The sequence below is a fragment of the Narcine bancroftii genome, chromosome 5 (assembly GCF_036971445.1).
Source record: "Narcine bancroftii isolate sNarBan1 chromosome 5, sNarBan1.hap1, whole genome shotgun sequence".
Taxonomy (NCBI): domain Eukaryota; kingdom Metazoa; phylum Chordata; class Chondrichthyes; order Torpediniformes; family Narcinidae; genus Narcine; species Narcine bancroftii.
This window is the reverse complement of record NC_091473.1, coordinates 50,610,493-50,627,351: the sequence shown is the minus strand read 5'-3', so window position 1 is coordinate 50,627,351 and position 16,859 is coordinate 50,610,493. Positions and strand designations below refer to the sequence as shown.

General features: G+C 37.7%; 1 protein-coding gene across 4 annotated transcripts in view; it reads right to left on the bottom strand.

Annotated features, from left to right (window-relative positions):
- The window catches only part of eefsec (eukaryotic elongation factor, selenocysteine-tRNA-specific), a 494,791-nt gene that overhangs the window by 384,303 nt on the left and 93,629 nt on the right, over nucleotides 1–16,859 (bottom strand). Inside the window, exon 1 of one of the 4 annotated variants that reach the window (XM_069937405.1) lies at nucleotides 10,528–10,622. The exons of the other annotated variants lie outside the window; for them this stretch is intronic. The gene's annotated coding sequence lies outside the window, so the exon portion shown is untranslated. Of the gene's footprint in view, nucleotides 1–10,527; nucleotides 10,623–16,859 lie in introns of those variants that run through there. 4 annotated transcript variants of the gene reach the window in all.

Genomic DNA, 16,859 nt, shown 5'->3' with positions numbered 1-16,859 from the left:
AATGAAGGTCCATAAGAGGTCTTTGGAAATATGAGCAACAACTGATTGGGAAATTATTCAATAATCATTCAGATCATCAATTGTATTTAACTCCTCAGAAATTAAAGAAATTTGAATTAAATTCTTCAGATTTATTTTTTTTTAGATGAGGACAAGAAATAGGTACTTTTTTCATTCAACTTGGACTTGTTCTAAGGTTAAGAATTTTTGGTTAAAAGCTAAATTGTTTTTGGAGCAAGTATTAAAAGTAAGTTTACCGTTTGATCCAATGTTATTTTTATTAGGGGATATTAAGTCAATTGCTTTAGGGTTGAGATTGACTATAGACCAAATCAAATTTTTACATTTGGCTTTGGCTGTTTCTAAAAAATGTTTAGCTATTACTTGGAAATCTGATTTAATTTTAGGAATGCAAAGATGGCACACTGAAATGAAATCCTGTATCCATTTAGAAAACATAACCTATAATTTGAGGGATAAATATAATTTTTTCTAAAAGTATGGAATCCATATTTAAAAACTCTTGGTATTAAAATTTAATCTCCCAATCTGCTCCGGTGGACATCTCGGTTTCTGCAGCTAAAAAGTTGATTATGGTTGTTCTTAGTGATGATCTTCTTTCTTCTTTCTTTGTAGATAGGTAGGGGAGGAGGGAGGGTGTTAGTGGGGTGAATGAGGGAGGTTGGGGGGGGTTTATTCAATTATATAATGTTTGTATTGAAATATTATAACTAATGTCATAGGATTTAAAATTGTAAATAAAATAATTATTCAGATCCATTTTGAATGAGAAAAGACCCAAAAAGGAAAATTTTATAATTGGTCTCACATAACAGTGCGCCATAGGACTATGTTCTTAGTCCCCTGCTAATGCCTATGACTGTGTGGCACAGTACACAACATCATTTATAAATTTGCTGAGAATACCACAGTAGTGGGTTATATAAAAGGGGGTGATGAGTTAGCATGCAGGAGGGAGATTGAAAACTTGGCTGAATGGTGGACCAACAACTATCTTACAGTGTCACCAAAACCAATGAGTTGATTATGGACTTCAGGAAGGGAAGTATGATCCAGTGATCATTGGGGGATCAAAGGTGGAGAGGGTGAGAACATTTAAGTGCCTGGGAGTCACTTCCTAGACCCAACACACTAATGGCATTGTGAGGAAAGCATATCAGAGCCTCTACTTCCTCAGGTGGTTTGGTATGACATCGAAAACCCTGGCAAATTTCTACAGGTGTTTGGTGGAATGTGTGCTAACTGGCTGCATCACGGTCTGGTTTGGGGACACCATTACTCCTGAGTGGAAAGCCCTGCAAAAGTAGTGGACACAACCCAGGGAATCATAGGCAAAACCCTGCAACCATCAAGAACATCTACAAGACTTGCACCAGCAGGGTCAGGAACAGCTACTATCCTTCCACCATCAGAATCCTCAATAACAAATTCAATCAGGGATTAATTTAGGACTCTTACTTTTGTACTTTATTGGGTTTTATTTTTCAGATTCAGATTTGTCAGAGAACATACATGATACCACATACAACCCTGAGATTCCTTTTTCCTGCGGGTGTGGGAGAATTACCACTAATTGGTCATGCAAAAAATAAACTGTACACAGCATAAACATGCAAGCAAAGAACTGTAAGCAGGTAGCGAATGTAAACAAACTGACTGTGCAATACAGAGAGAACAAAAAGAAAATCAAAGAAGTGCACAAATAAGAATCCTTAAGTGAGTCTCTGATTGAGTTTGTCATTGATGAATCTGATGATGGATGGGTAGCCGCTGTTCCGGAATCTGGTGGTGTGAGTCTTATGGCACCTAGACCTCTTTCCTGATGGCAGCAGTGAGAACAGGGCGTGTGCTGGGTATTAAGGGTCTTTGATGATTGCTATAGCTCTCTGACAACAGCGTTTTCTGTAGATGTACTTAATGGTGCACGGATGTCATCGCGGTTAGCGCAACACCTTTACAGCACCGGCAATCAGGACAAGGATTCAAATTCTGCGCTGACTGTAAGAAGTTTGTTCATTCTACCCGTGTATGCGTGAGATTTCCCCCACCATTCGAAACATACCGGAGGTGTAGGTTAATTGGGTGTAAATTGGGCAGCGTGGACCGAAATGGCCTGTTACCATGCTGCACGTCTAAATTTTTAAAAGATTAAAATCCTGGGCTGAGTCCGCTACCTTTTGGAGGGCTTTATGATCAGGGGTATTGGAGTCCCCATACCAGACTGTGATCCAGCCAGTCATCACACTTTCCACCACACCTCCGTAGGATTTGCCAGGGTTTCTGGTGTCATTCCAAACCTCCACAAACTCCTGAGGAAGTAGAGGCACTGATGTGCTTTATTCACGAAGTTGTTGGTGTGTTGGCTCCAGGAAAGATCCTCCGAGATAGTGACTCCAAAGAACTTACCCTCTCCACCTCTGATCCCCCAATACCTCTGGTTTTCCTTTCCTGAAGGCAACAGTCAGCTCCTTAGCTTGGATGACATTGAGAGCAAGGTTGTTGTTGATGCACCATTCAGCCAAGTTTTCAATCTCCCTCTTGTATAATGACTCATCCCCTTCCTTTATACAACCCACTACTGTGGTATCGTCAACACATTTTTAGATGGTGTTATTGTCAAACTGAGCCACACAGTCATAGGTGTAAAGTAAGTAGAGCAGAGGGCTAAGAACACAGTCCTGTGCTGCTCCGGTACTTATGGAGATTGGGGAGAAGTTCTTCCCCATCTTCACTGATTGTGGTCTGGAGGCGTGGAAATCTATGATCCAATTACACAGTGGGGCGTCAACTCCCAGATCTTGGAGTTTGGTGATCAGTTTTGAGGGGATGATGGTGTTAAATGCCAAAATGTAGTCAATAAAGACCATCCTGATGTATGCATCTTTGCTGTCCAGGTGTTCCAGAGCTTTGCGCAGAGCCAAAGAGATGGCATCCACCTTAGACCTGTTACTACAATAGGCGAACTGGAATGCATCCATGGCATTACTTTGACAGGAGCTGATCTGCTTCATCACCAGCTTTTCAAAACATTTCATCACTGTTGATTTAAGTGCTACTGGTCTATAGTCATTAAGGAAGGTTATTACAATCTTCTTGGGCACCAATATGATTGACGCCTGTTTGAAATAGGTGTGTACACGCTCTGCTGGAGTGAGTCATTGAAGATATCCATGAATACCTTGGTAAGTTGGTTAGCACAGCTCTCTCTCTGTAATGCAGTTTGTTTACATTTTTATTTGTTTACATGTGTAGGTTGAGTCGGGTTTTTTTGCACTACCAATAGGTGGTAATTCTGCCTTATCCGCAGGAAAAAGAATCTCAGGGTTGTATGTAATGTCATGTATGTTCTCTGATAATAAATCTGAACATTCTAGGTTACATTTTTCTCTACGGTACATTCATCGGCAATCATCCTATTCAATGCTCGACATCCCTACATTCAACAATTATCCAACTTCACCTGCACATTGAATCTATGATGGAAACTGTAGTATTCCTGGTCTTTCTTCATTAGAACACTTTTTTCAGTGTACATGTAGTTTCAATCAGCATTCACTTTTTGTTCCCGCTTTCAACCTGATTATTTTTCTTTCAACTGCTCTTTCTCTTTTGATTTGGAAATATGGCAATCAAACAACACATCTAACCTGGCAATACAAAATAAACATAGGAGCCTAGTCATTTCACAAGTTTCCACAATACAAACCAAGTCATAATATTTAGAGTTGTATAGCACAGAAACAGTCTCTTCAGTCTAACTTGTCCATGCCAACCAAGTTGTCTGCGCAAGATCTAGTTTGCTAGATGTACCTGAAATTATTGATGACAAAAGACTTTATTTTATAGTTAGGCTATGTAAGAATAAAAGCCAAGCAACAGACTTTTCACACACTAAGCGGAAATTAATGATTCTCCTCTCTCCAAATTTTGGGAAACTTGATGCTTTTAGAAGCGAAAAGGTGAATATTTGCTGAGCATCGTGGCTGAAGTTAAATAAATGGCATTAAAGTACAGATCAGCCATAGCCAGAATGAATTCAAACACCAGTTCAAGGGAACGAGTGAACTGCTGATGTTCCCTTCAACCTCTGAAGAGAATATTGTGCTGAGTCTACTAACTACACATGACACTCAAAAAACAATGTATATTATTGTTCTAAGCATGTTAAGATGCTGGGAATGGCAGAACACTTTGTAAATGAAACTATTGAGACAAACAAATCTACCCTAGAACTCTCAGCAATTTATAACGAGGGTCAGTAGAAACAGCCCTTAAGTTGTATTGAACTCCACACAGTTGTGCTTCAACTGAAATATACAAATCCAAACTATTCAAATGAAAAATGTATTAATATTTCAGAGTTAAAGCTCATTCTTTTACATTTAGTTGCATAATCCCAAGCAGTCATTCCTCTAGAAATGACTTTTTTTTATATAATACAAGTGAGCACAAATGTGAATACCAAAGACCTTCTATGCAAAGAAAATTCTACCGACACCCAGCAGCTCATCAAAAATATTATAATGACAGTAAATAGCATTAGGCAAAACGCTGTCATATATATTTTAGTATGGCATTGAAATGCATTTTAGCATAGTTTCTTGGAATGTCTGGTCTTTAACACAACGGACTCCCATTGTCAGAATCACATTTAAAATTCAAAAGATTGTGAAGATTCAAGATTTTTTTGAAATGTTGAGGACCTCAGAGGGAAAGGGTTGGCAGAACTTCCAAACATCACTGTATGAATATCAAGATTAGATCGACAAATTTACACTGTGGGAACTATCCTGACAGAGATTTTACTTACTAATTTACAAAGTTATAACACAGAAAAGTCAACTTGGAACTCTCACTAGATCTTCATAAATACAATTTAATGTTAGAAAATATATTTTATACCATACCCCCACCAAAACCAACCGACACCAATGTCAATCACTTTTTCCATATTGTCAAAGGTTGCTCTTAATGAACTACGAAAAGAACATTGAACTACAAGCTGTGTTATCACTTGTTATCCTAGTAAGATGAAGCAAAAAACACATAATTCATCTTAATTTTGCAGAAGTACATGACGTCAAATTATGTCCACTTGTCACTTTACCCCAGTAATAATAATGGATATGGAATCACTGGTTGTGTATCCCCAGAAAGGCACAGATCTATGTCCAGCAATATTGTGTTCCAATGTTAAATGTTGCGCAGGATATATTAATGTTTTAGACCCCAATTACAAAAATACAAGTTACAGACAAAGAAACCTTAAAAATATGGTAGTGCTTACATTTCTGATATTATTCTCTCAAAATGGAAAATCTGGTCTTTTATTTGCTTTTGCCAGTGACGTGTTTATTTGGCAAAGGCAACAAGTACAATTACCAGTTAAAAACAATAAGCTTCAATTGTTTCAAAGGCACTTTGTTCCCGTTACTGCAATGCCTCCAGGAATCATTCAGTAAATACATACGATATTACCCCTGGACAATTCACATTTTCTGTAGTCAATTACTTTTTTTTAAAAAAAAAGCAAATTAATTTTCAATCCAAAAATGTTTTTTTTTGCTCCTTGTGCCTCTCCACATCTTCTTTGACCTTGGTATCAGTGACTTCAAAAATATATAGTTGGCTTCAAAGTTATTTGGAACATCCTGATGCTGTATAAGATATTATATTAATGCACATATGTTTTTTCTTTCTTTGATGGTATAACTAAGACTAGAAAAATGAATGTTAAAAACCTTTGTTGAAACTCCTGATTTTGACAGTGAATTGTAGAACAAGTCTGAATTCAAGCTATGCTGTATGACATTTATTGAACAACCTTTTTAATTTTTTTATTGCACAAGGAAAGGCAAATCCAAATCAGATCCTGATACAACTGTCAACCAGTTGATTCCCCATTTCTTAAAACACAATGAACACAATTTTCATATACCTCAATTTCATAAATAAAATCTAAAACTTGGGGGCTGAACTAACTGAATCCCAGACAGCTCTTTCTTCTATTTCTGGTTAAGCAGCCTTTTATATTGCCTCTGGTACTCAAAAACCAGCTGCCAAGGGATAGGTTGGAAAATAGAGATGGGTGGGCATAAACGCATGTGGCCAGGATGAGGGAATGTGGAGTAGTGGAGGTGTGGAGAGAATGAGTCTGGTATTGGGGGTATGATGAAAAAATAAAGCAACAAGCAGAGGTAGAATCAAATTCCTTTTGCCACCCTACATTTTCTCCCTATTGGCCAACGGGCAGGATGCAAGTATTTCTGCCAACCTTTTTGGCTAACTTAATCTTGGAATACAGCATTGAAGAAAAATATTTGTCAATTCTACTTTGGGTGAGATAACAGGAGAAAGGGTTAATCAAAACATCAGACTGCGCATTGTTAAATGAAAACACAGAAGCACACAAACCAGATGGAACTCAAAAGAAGTTAAAACTGTCAGTAATTCAAGAAGGGAAAGACAGAGGAAATGACATTTAAAAATTGGCCTAAGTCAGGAACCTAATCCGCCATGACCAAACATAGAGGGTCGAACCCCCAAGCATTTTCTGCTTCCAATGCATGCCCAACAGGATCAGCAAAAATCCAAGTTGCTCAGGCAATGTCATGCAAATTTACTTTAATTTATTAAAGTCTAAATATGGACCAAATGCCCATACCTGCAAAAATACAAAATTTATTTCCTGTCTGTTATCTCTAAAAATACACATGTACATTTAGGCATTTTTTAAGACCTTCAGTATAGTGTTTAGTTTCAATACACAAATTTGTATTTTCAGAACTAGCTGGAGGATATTTAATACAATAATTAATTCTGTGCTGCATTCGCCAAGATTCAAGCTATGTAAACAAAACACCCTAAATTACATAAATCCGGCACCAGTTATTTACAATTGCTGCACAATATATTAGAATCTCATGAAACTAGTGCTGTTTAATGTATAACAAATAGAGCTTTTGTTTGTAGATTTGAGAGAATCATTGAAATTTCAGTACATTGTTCAGTTCTTACATTAGAACAGGGACTATCCTGTACTTCATTACTTGTAATATTTTGTGATGCCTTGAAAAGTGTTTATAAATGCATGTCTTTATTTCTGATACCAGATCGACATTTGAGCTATCTAGTCAAACCCAATTTCCATCCATCCCTTAAAAATCTTTCTTTTTAGACTATTTATTTAATTTCCTCTTAAATTGTGTAATTGACCCTGCCTCAATTGCCATTTGTGCATTCCATTCCACATACAGTACAAATAACCTTTCCATGAAAATTCCCTCCATTCCCAATTTTTTTTTCCTCTCATTTAATAAGACCAGAATTTGTTAAATTTTCATTTCCCGTGTAAGCAGTTGCAACAGTTCACAATTCACAGACTGCATTTCTACTTGTGTGCTGGTAACTTTGGATTACTTCTACCATTTATAGCGATGCTGTTCAAACTCTCCATTGTTGTGCCAAATTAAATTAAAACCAGAAGGAATAATATAAATTCTTGAAAATGAGAAGCTCTTATACTAGGGTGCAGCCCTTTCCTTCTTCATCCATTTAATAATTATTTTGCCACTTAAATATAAACATGAAACTTCCAAAACACAAATTTGTAAAGTTATGATTAAGTTTCATCAAAAAAAATTGAAAGTGGATTTCATAAGAATTAAGTTTGTGAACAAAATTTTAAGTCACAAATACAAAATCAGGGAATAATATCGATACATTGGATGTATCTTCAACATGCATCTCTTAAAACATATTAATTACTCATTCAACGCATGGCTGTCCACTGGATCTATGTGAAAAATTACCTCCATATTTTTCTACATAATGGTCAAAACACTTTGAAATTAACTAAAATTGATAATTTAACAGTTTGAAGGACAATACTGGCACACGTCTTTTTTGTCATTTTAGTAGCAAATGCCTTTGGACCTTTCTACATTGGGAGAAATATATTGATGGTAACCCTAATTAAATCATTTAGAAGAATTCCAAGATATGGCTATTCATGAATAATAACTGAATATGTAATACTCATACCAAAAAAAGTGTGTAAAGTTACAAATTGCAGTCAATAACCAGATTATGTTTTAATTTAAAGTTACATTCAAGGAAATGGAAATGAAAGGTCAGGCCACAGAGAGTTATCAGGTCCTCCAGATTTCCATTCATCCTTCACTGACTGCTTTTACCTGAAATTCATTTCTTATATAGTTTGCTACCATCACAATCATCTGTATAAATAAATGTATTTAAATAGGGGAGTGAGTTTTCCTTCATGATTGTTTTTAAATCTGAAAAGGAAAAGCAATCTAGTTTGAAATGTTACAATTGTATTTAGAATATGAAAATTGAGCTTCACAAAATCTGACTATTGGAAAACAGATGAACGTTCACAAAAAATGGGTGTTTACAAATATAATTACACCAAATATTTAAAAGATAAAGCAAAATTCACACGGAGCAGTTTTAATGTACTGAGATGGTCCATTTACATGATAAGTCATTCTCTTTCTTTTAATCATTTTGGTAGGAAGTTATTTGAAAGAGGCAACAACTCAACTGGAGCCCTTAACATGATTAACCTTGATGGAATGCTTCTAAATAGATATATAGAAACACTTGAGGAAGGGATTCAAAACTTTTTGCAGAACCTCTGGTTTCTCCAAAACTAATGAAAATTCCACTCATTCAACTTTTAACATGGAATCTCCAACATTGCTAAAAAGTTTCAGGACTTGTTGTAGGCTCCACATTATTTTTGATTCATCCTTGGTTGCCAACTCTACTTTTCACATCATGATGAGAAGCAGGAAATAAAATTAGAATTCTTAAATGCAATTTTAATACAGGTTTTAAAAAAAAACATGAAAAGTTTAATTTAAATTCTATCATTTTTATTTAAAATTATGCACAAAAGCCTGTTTTATTTTCAAATGAGAAAGGTTGGACAATTTTATTTAAAGGAACAAAAATGTACCGTAATTGCATTTCCCAATGCATTGTTGAGATTGTATTTTAAGGGCCTCTCAAAGAAACCATTAAAAGAGAATATCCAAAAGGCTTATCTCTCCACAATTTAATGTTGCAATTAAAAATATGCTCTAATTCATTGCTTAATTTATTTTAATTTTTACATTGTACACCTATTGTTTTTGTACTTTCAATAATATTATGATCTTATTTTTCTTAATTTAAAATATCACTCACATTTATTCCATTTGCAAAGCAGTCTCTTAAAACTAAAAAAATACACCTCTACAGGACAATACATAATGAATACCAAATCAATAAAATCTGTTGTCAGGTTTTTTTTAAAAAGTAGAAAACACTTAAATTGTTACTCAGTGAGCAACATGATGAACCTTGAAGCACCCCACACTGGTACTTTTATTTCACTCATTCTCCCTCTCATTTGTTTCAATTCACCATCAAACTCCTTTCATACTTTTGATCTCCCTAATGCCCATCTAGATTCCCCTTAAATGCAGGAATATTCACACCACTTTCTGGATGGCAAGTTTCCAGTGAACTTCTCCTCCCATTTATTGATCACGAATGACTATTTTGGACATTGTATATGGCCCATAGTTTTGAACTCCCTATCCTACTTCTACACCTTTTTTGTTGCATTAGTTATGATAGTTTGTTTTAACAGATATTTTAGCTTATTGAACCTTACCACTGGGTGAAACGAAAATTTTAAGTGATGTCTGCATTCCACAGCTTCACTCCCCACTCCAAAACAAATACAGGATGGGTAAAAGAAAGGAGAGGAAGTGACTTTAAGTGTGCTAACCTCTTGTGTGATAGTGGCAACATACATGCAAAGGGAGACCATGTTTAACAATGTTTTCACATTTCTCCTTGATAAAGGGCAATGCAAAAGTGATAACAGTTTGAAAGGATGGTCTGCATTTATACAGACTTGCTTCCAAGTTCTAAAACACAGAACAGGAGTAATGTGGGTAGAGCAAGCTACCACAAAGAGAACTGCGAGAATGACCAGATAATTTAAACTTATGCTGATTAAGATTACAGGCTAAAACATCAGGGAATATCCCACTCTGCTTCAAAATAATGCATGGAATCTTTTATGACCAAACAGGAACAGATGGGGCTCTGGTTCAACCTCTCATCCAAACAATGGGGAAATTGAATACAAAAAAAAAATAAAAAAAAAATTATGAGATTATCTGACAGAGAATGAAGTATAATTTACTCTAAATTCTGACCCATTTGAGTAGGGAAAAGACTGTGCTAATCAGGATCTTATTTGATATTTCTTTCATGTATTATTGAGAAATATTAAAGAACAGGCTTTAATCAGGATTCCTTTTTTTCAGCTTTCATTAGATTGGTGCTTCGAAAGAAACCCTCTGAAAGTCTTCCTTCCTTTCATTTTTAAGGACCATTATATCAATTTAATAAATAGAGTAAAATATTACTGTAATCTTTCCACCAAGAGTATGCATTATTTGTATACTGGCAGCTAAACAGTACCTTACATTGAAGCAACAACTTTTCAGGATCTGTGTTCTCTGGTCCCTCTAATTAAGTTGCCAAACTGAGCAGGCTAAGTTTATAAATGTAATTATTAGTTTTGAATTACCCAACCTAGAATAAGAAGTCAAAAAGGAAAACATGTCAACATCAAACTACAACACAGCAATTCTGCAACAAAAACAAGTTTAACTACAAGATCACAACAGACTTGGACTTGTACAAAGAAAGACCAAGCTGATTAATAACATCAAACAACAGCTAAACTACGACAAGGAGTATTGTAGTGAGAACCTTGACAAGGGTTCATCGCAAATAAAAGTTTCCAGGAGCCAAACACCTGAGGCAAGATTAAGCCAATTTGAACCAATGTTGAAAGATCATCCAAACTAATACAAGTACATCCTTACAAGATCACTGCAAGGAGAACTATAAAAAGCCTATTCAAGTCTAGTTATGGCAGAGGTGGTTGAGGACCAGGACGGAAAACTTTGGAATTTGTACTACGAATAAATTAGGAAGCCTTTAAATAGAAAGGCTTGTTAAAAATGTGTTTCTATTATACAGTTTGTAGGCTGCACATTGAAGAAAGTTGTGTGAAGAGAAGGTTGAATATCAATTCAAACTTTCTCCTTATATTTAAGGTTCACTTGACCAGTACCACAGTTTGGCAATACGGGATATTTTGTGCCCACTTTAATAGTTTATACTCCTCTGACACACCATACTTCAAGTGTTTATGCTCACAAATCAAACAGTCCATGGCAAACAATACAGGTCAAGTTCAGAGTGCCTGGGCACCTATTATTTGCAGATATCTCAAATGATTACAGGAGCTGATGTTTCATGTCTCTTCTTCTGCTCAACAGGAACTGTGAACTTTTTTTAAATTTTATTTTCTGCATCCCAAAGACAATTGATAATTACTACTTTGAACTCAATTTAAGCATTCAAATTTAAACATTTTTTAAATGATTCTGATTTTTTTTAAAAAGTACATTTGGGCAAAAATTATGTGGGAAACATTTGGAAGTATTTTACTTCCTAACTTCCCTTTCATTAATGTTTTGGAATAACATCACACGTTTAACATATGCAATCCCCTGGCTGTGCACTTCTCTTCCCTTCCCCCAACCCCTATATTCTTGTTTCTTTGCAGTTCACTCGCAGAGCTGACAAAGAAAAGTTTCAAAGATTAAAGAGAGGGGATTGACTGCTGGCTCCTTACAGAAAAAGTCCGTTTTTAATAACATTAAACATGCCTACACATGAATATGATCATTGTTCTGGTGGCTAGTTTACATACAGACAGGACAAATCAGCGACAAGGTCGACGTGCATCAAGAATGAATGGAAAAGAAACTGTGCAGACTGCCTCCTCGTTGAAGACAGCCAGCTAAGCAATAAGGGCCCAGGTATGAATCAACAAAAAAAAGTTTGTGTCCCTTTTAGAAGGTACAAACCTCGGATGGAGATGGAGGCCTGACTCTTGCACACGTTGTTGCACATAGAAACTTTTTTAAAGTTTAAAACCTACCCTAAAAAATTTTTTTTAAAATACGTAAATGCAAATCAAGTCTCTTTCATCATCGGGTCCAACTCAGGCAGGCGGCTAATTAATTAATTAATTAATTACGCTGGTTTAGCAAATTGGAGTGACAATTGTTTGCCCTGAAACATGCTCAATTTGCACTTCAGACGAAGAAACATTTTCTACATTCAAAGCATTCACCTCAGACAGAAACACCGCTTGGAATCTACTATCGTTCTAACTTACTACGTGACAGCACTTTCACATACACCGCTCCCTCTCAATCTCAGCCACAAATTTAAGATGCGGAACCCCTTCTAAACACGACATGGCTATCACACTGCACCGGAGCAGAGTGCACTGCACCCTCAGTTTCTCGTACTCGGGTTAATGCGAAGCAGTGAGGAGGATTTGGGGATGGGGAAATGGGGTGTCTGCGTGACCCAAGCGCTCAGGCAACATCTCGGTCAAGTCGGGCCAGCATCAAGGGAGAATGATTCTTAGAATGCCAATGACATGCAATTTATTGGGGAATCCCGCTGCCCCCTGAACAAGATGTTCGGCTTTCAGAACATGACTAGTTTCATAGAACCTTTCATAAGCGTAATTCGTCTTATTATTTGTAATACTCGGAATGAATTTTAGACATTTTTTGAGGAAGGGTGACTGATATTTTACACGAACTGGATGCAAAGAGACACGGGAATAAACACCATGTTCTAAATAATCTTGCGAACTGTTCGATTACTGCGTTCAGAAAACTTTATTCTTTCTGCAGAGAATTCACGGGCAATTACACTGCGAACAAAGCCCCTCTGTTTGTACCCACCCGGCCCGGGGTTTGATCCTCACCTGGATCGGGCGAAGTACTCAGGGGACAGCAGATCAAGTTCACTTCGAATGGAAGATGAAATTCAATGTCAAATCGTCAAACTCCTTCTGGAGTTTGGCAAAAGACTTTTAGCCTGTCGGAGAAGAGTTAGAAAGCAACATAATAAAATTTAAATGCGTGACATTCACAAACTGCAACTGACCAGCTGGGTATTGCTTCGTGGCAGAGTAATATGCGCCAGAACTGTATACCCTATTAATTCTCAGACCTACTCAGCAATTACACCAAGATGTTTACTCACAAGGAAAACACAATCCTGTCCCAAAGGCCAGGTACATTTAAAAAAAAACAATTCCAGGTAACTGCTGATGGCTGGTGATATGGTCTAAACTCATCAGCGAACGCACTGACCCCATTTATTGGCGAGTGTAGATGAACGACTGTTAACTCAATATTCATTTCAATCAAAACATCTAATTTAAATACATTACTCCTGGATTACTTTGTTTGCTTCGAATGCAAACTGAAAATTCAACCGGTCAAGATACGAATTAAAGTCGGATTCCCTTCTTAATTAATACACAAAAGTGCGGGAGAAACTCAGCAGGTCCCACAGCTTCTGGTAACGTCGGCTATAATGTGTGCCTATGGACGCTGCGGGACCTGCTGAGTTTCTCCCGCACTTTTGTACGTGAACTGCAATCACAGCGTCTGCAGACTTACGTACTTCATTCCCTTCTTAACCGTCAGGTTTCATAAGTGTTACCGAGTTAGTGAAAAAAAAAATTGTTTTGCGTACAGTTCAGCGAATCCGCCCAAACAATACCAGCAACAATTTAAAAAAATCCACAGCTAGAGAGAGATCCGCCAGAAGCGAGAGCGAATTTACTTGTGCAAATTTCGTGGCTGAGTTTCGTGGTGCAGGTACAAAGTAACTCAAAAACTTGTTTAATCGCAAATTATTTTTTGTTTCGCGGAATGAACGTATTTACAACATCGCTAGTTCGTTGACTATTCCTGTCATCGGAATACATACAGGGACCGCAGCTCTGAACGCGGGGAGACTCGTCAATCCCACTTCACTTTGCCAATTCTGAAGACGACCGAGCCCCAATTTAATCGACTATCACATTACAAAAACAGTCAGCCCGAGCTCTGTAATTCCATATATTTCTCAATCAACTAAACAATATACTGTATTTGCAAGGAAGCCCCGATGCGGAGAAGTGCCTCGTTTTATTCATTTGAGGGAGAGAGCTAGTTCTAATTATCGCCGCTAAAGAACGTAACATTGAGGAGCAGGATTAAGAATAACACATGAGGTGAATGGATCATGGTAAAATTGACGTTAATATTTCGCTGCTCTGGTTAAGAGAGCGGTGCTGTTTCGAGTGGGCAGCCACAGTGTTCCAACCCGTTTGCATTTCCGTGCAGGCAGAGGGATCTGGGGACGTTCTGAAAGAATCATTAAAAATACTGACCGACAAACACTCCAGGAATTTTCCAAACTAAAATAAATGCAGGAAGTTAAGATTGGGTTAAACCTATTAAAACTAATGGTTCCTGATCCATAAATTATTAAAATATCGCGGCTACAATATTAACTTTCAGCGACTTTGGCACAAAGGTGAGTTCAAATTCCAGAACAGGTATGAATTACTGGGCCAGGAAATCAATGAGACCACCAGATATCAGTGGCGTGATGTTAACGAGAATTTAAACCTGCTCGAAATATAATTTAAATGTCGCTTGCGAAGTCAGACTTTTTTGCCTGATCCTGATCAACGTTGATGGGGGCTATCAGGCAGCATCCATGAAAAAAAGATGGTCGGTCAACGTTTCGGGACGGGACTCTGTGGACATGAAGGGTTTCGGGCAGAAACGGGGACAGCTCATTCAGCCAAACCTTCTTGTTTGCTCAAGATTCCAGCACCTGCGGTTCAGGTATTTCTTTGCCTTTGGTATATCCCAGAGGCAATTCAGACTGCAGAATGACACAAGGGACTGTAGATGCTGGAATCCCCAACAAATAAAAATTTGCTGGAGGAACTTAGTGGGTGGAGCACCATCTCTGGAGGCAAAGCCATGTTGGGTTGAGATCTTGTCTCAAGGGTCTAAACCCTACAGCAAGCCTTCGATGCAGGGGCTTGACCTGAAAGGCTGGCCCTCCCTCTACTTCCACTGGTGCACCTTGACCTGCTGAGTTCCTCTGGCAGTTTGTTTTATCTTTGCTCCAGATTTGAGGAATATTGCTTCAAAATGTCTGAAGATTGGAAATGTTCTCACCATCCAACAAATTGTTTCACATTTTCGAACAAGAAAGGAAGCCAAGCTGAAGTGCACAGAGGGCAGAATAATCAAGATGCTATCACTTTCAGAATCAACTCTAATCAGACTCCGACCAGTTGTTACAGCAAAAGTCTGGCATTAATATATTCTTGGCACACAGGCTATTGCTTGTGAAGTCAGCATTTTTTGCCTGACCATGATTGGCCTTGATGAGGGCCATCTTTTTGGGTGACATTGTTGATGGACAGGGAGTTCCCACACTTGAAAATACATCAGCAATTCCTTTGTTGTCGCTGGATCTTTAGGGATAATGACGGAAAAGGGAAAACATTTCCAAGTCAGATCAGACAAGAACCATATTAAAAGACTCATCCCACTTTGGCCACACTCTTCACCTGCTTTTCCCCACCAACACCCATCCAGAAATCAGTAGTACAAGATCACATACCACCAGATTCAAAATCAGCTTCTTTCATGCCATCATCAAAGTCCTGAATGAACCTCAAAATAAAAAAATTAAGTCACCTTTGTTTGTGCTTCTGTGTTGTTTTATTTGTTGGACTGTGCTTCTGTGTTGTTTTATTTGTTGGACTATGTATGAGGTATCTAACTGGTCTGTTTGTAAAAATACTGCATCTTGGTTCAAATGAGAATAAACTTGAACATGAACTTAATGACAAGTGGCAAATGTCACTGAAGGGTCCAACCTAAAACATCAACCATTCTTCTTTCCTCCATTGATGCTCCCTCCATGTTCTGCTGAGTTCCTCCAGCATTGTCTTTGCTTTGGTAGGGGATACTGTTTGTGTATGGTTGATCAGGTTTCTGGAACATCTACAGTGAATATCAAAGGTATCTGTCTAAGGTTTATGCCCAAATCTTGTCCAGGTCTTGTTGTTTGCAGACCTGAGCAGCTTCTTTTACAGAGGAAATGCAGTGGAAGTAAAAAAGGATTATTCCTGCTTCTGACCCAGTGGCACAGGGCAGGTCAATAGTGAAAATGAAAATAGATGAGCCCAGGGCACTGCCTGAGAAATTTCCTCTGATGTCCAGCATTGAGGTGACTATACTTCAATGCCTGCAAACATACTCCAGGCACAACTCCAATCTGTGGTGTTGCTTTGATCCTCAGTTTTACCAGTTGCCTTTGAAGCTACCCCCAAAGGCTACCTTGAAGTCAATTTCAGTCATTCTCATCCCACCCTCACCTCTAGAACTCAGCTTTTTGCGATGAATGGCTCAACCTTTGATTAATTTTGGAGCTTGCTTATTTTAATAGGACACAGAAACCCATCATTTAGTGATCAAGTCCATGCCAGTCTGAGCTGAGCACTCCCACCTCTCCTTATTCCTCCATATCCCTGCCCCTGTCTCTCCTATACACTGATTCACAGTAGCCACTTATACTGAGTCGTACTGGCTAACTGAGCAATAATAAACTACTTAATAGCACAGTGGAGAATCCCCATAACTGATCATAGGGCAGGACGGTAGCACTATGTGTAGGACTATTGCTTCATAGCTCCAGAACTGGGTTCAATCCTGTCTTTGGATGTTATCAATCTATGATCATGTGGATCTCCTCCATTAGTCAGGCTGCTCTTCATATTCAATTTATTGGTTCTGCTCCTTTAAATCAAGTCAGGCAGCACTTGTTGAGTGACCCATCATTAGAACTAG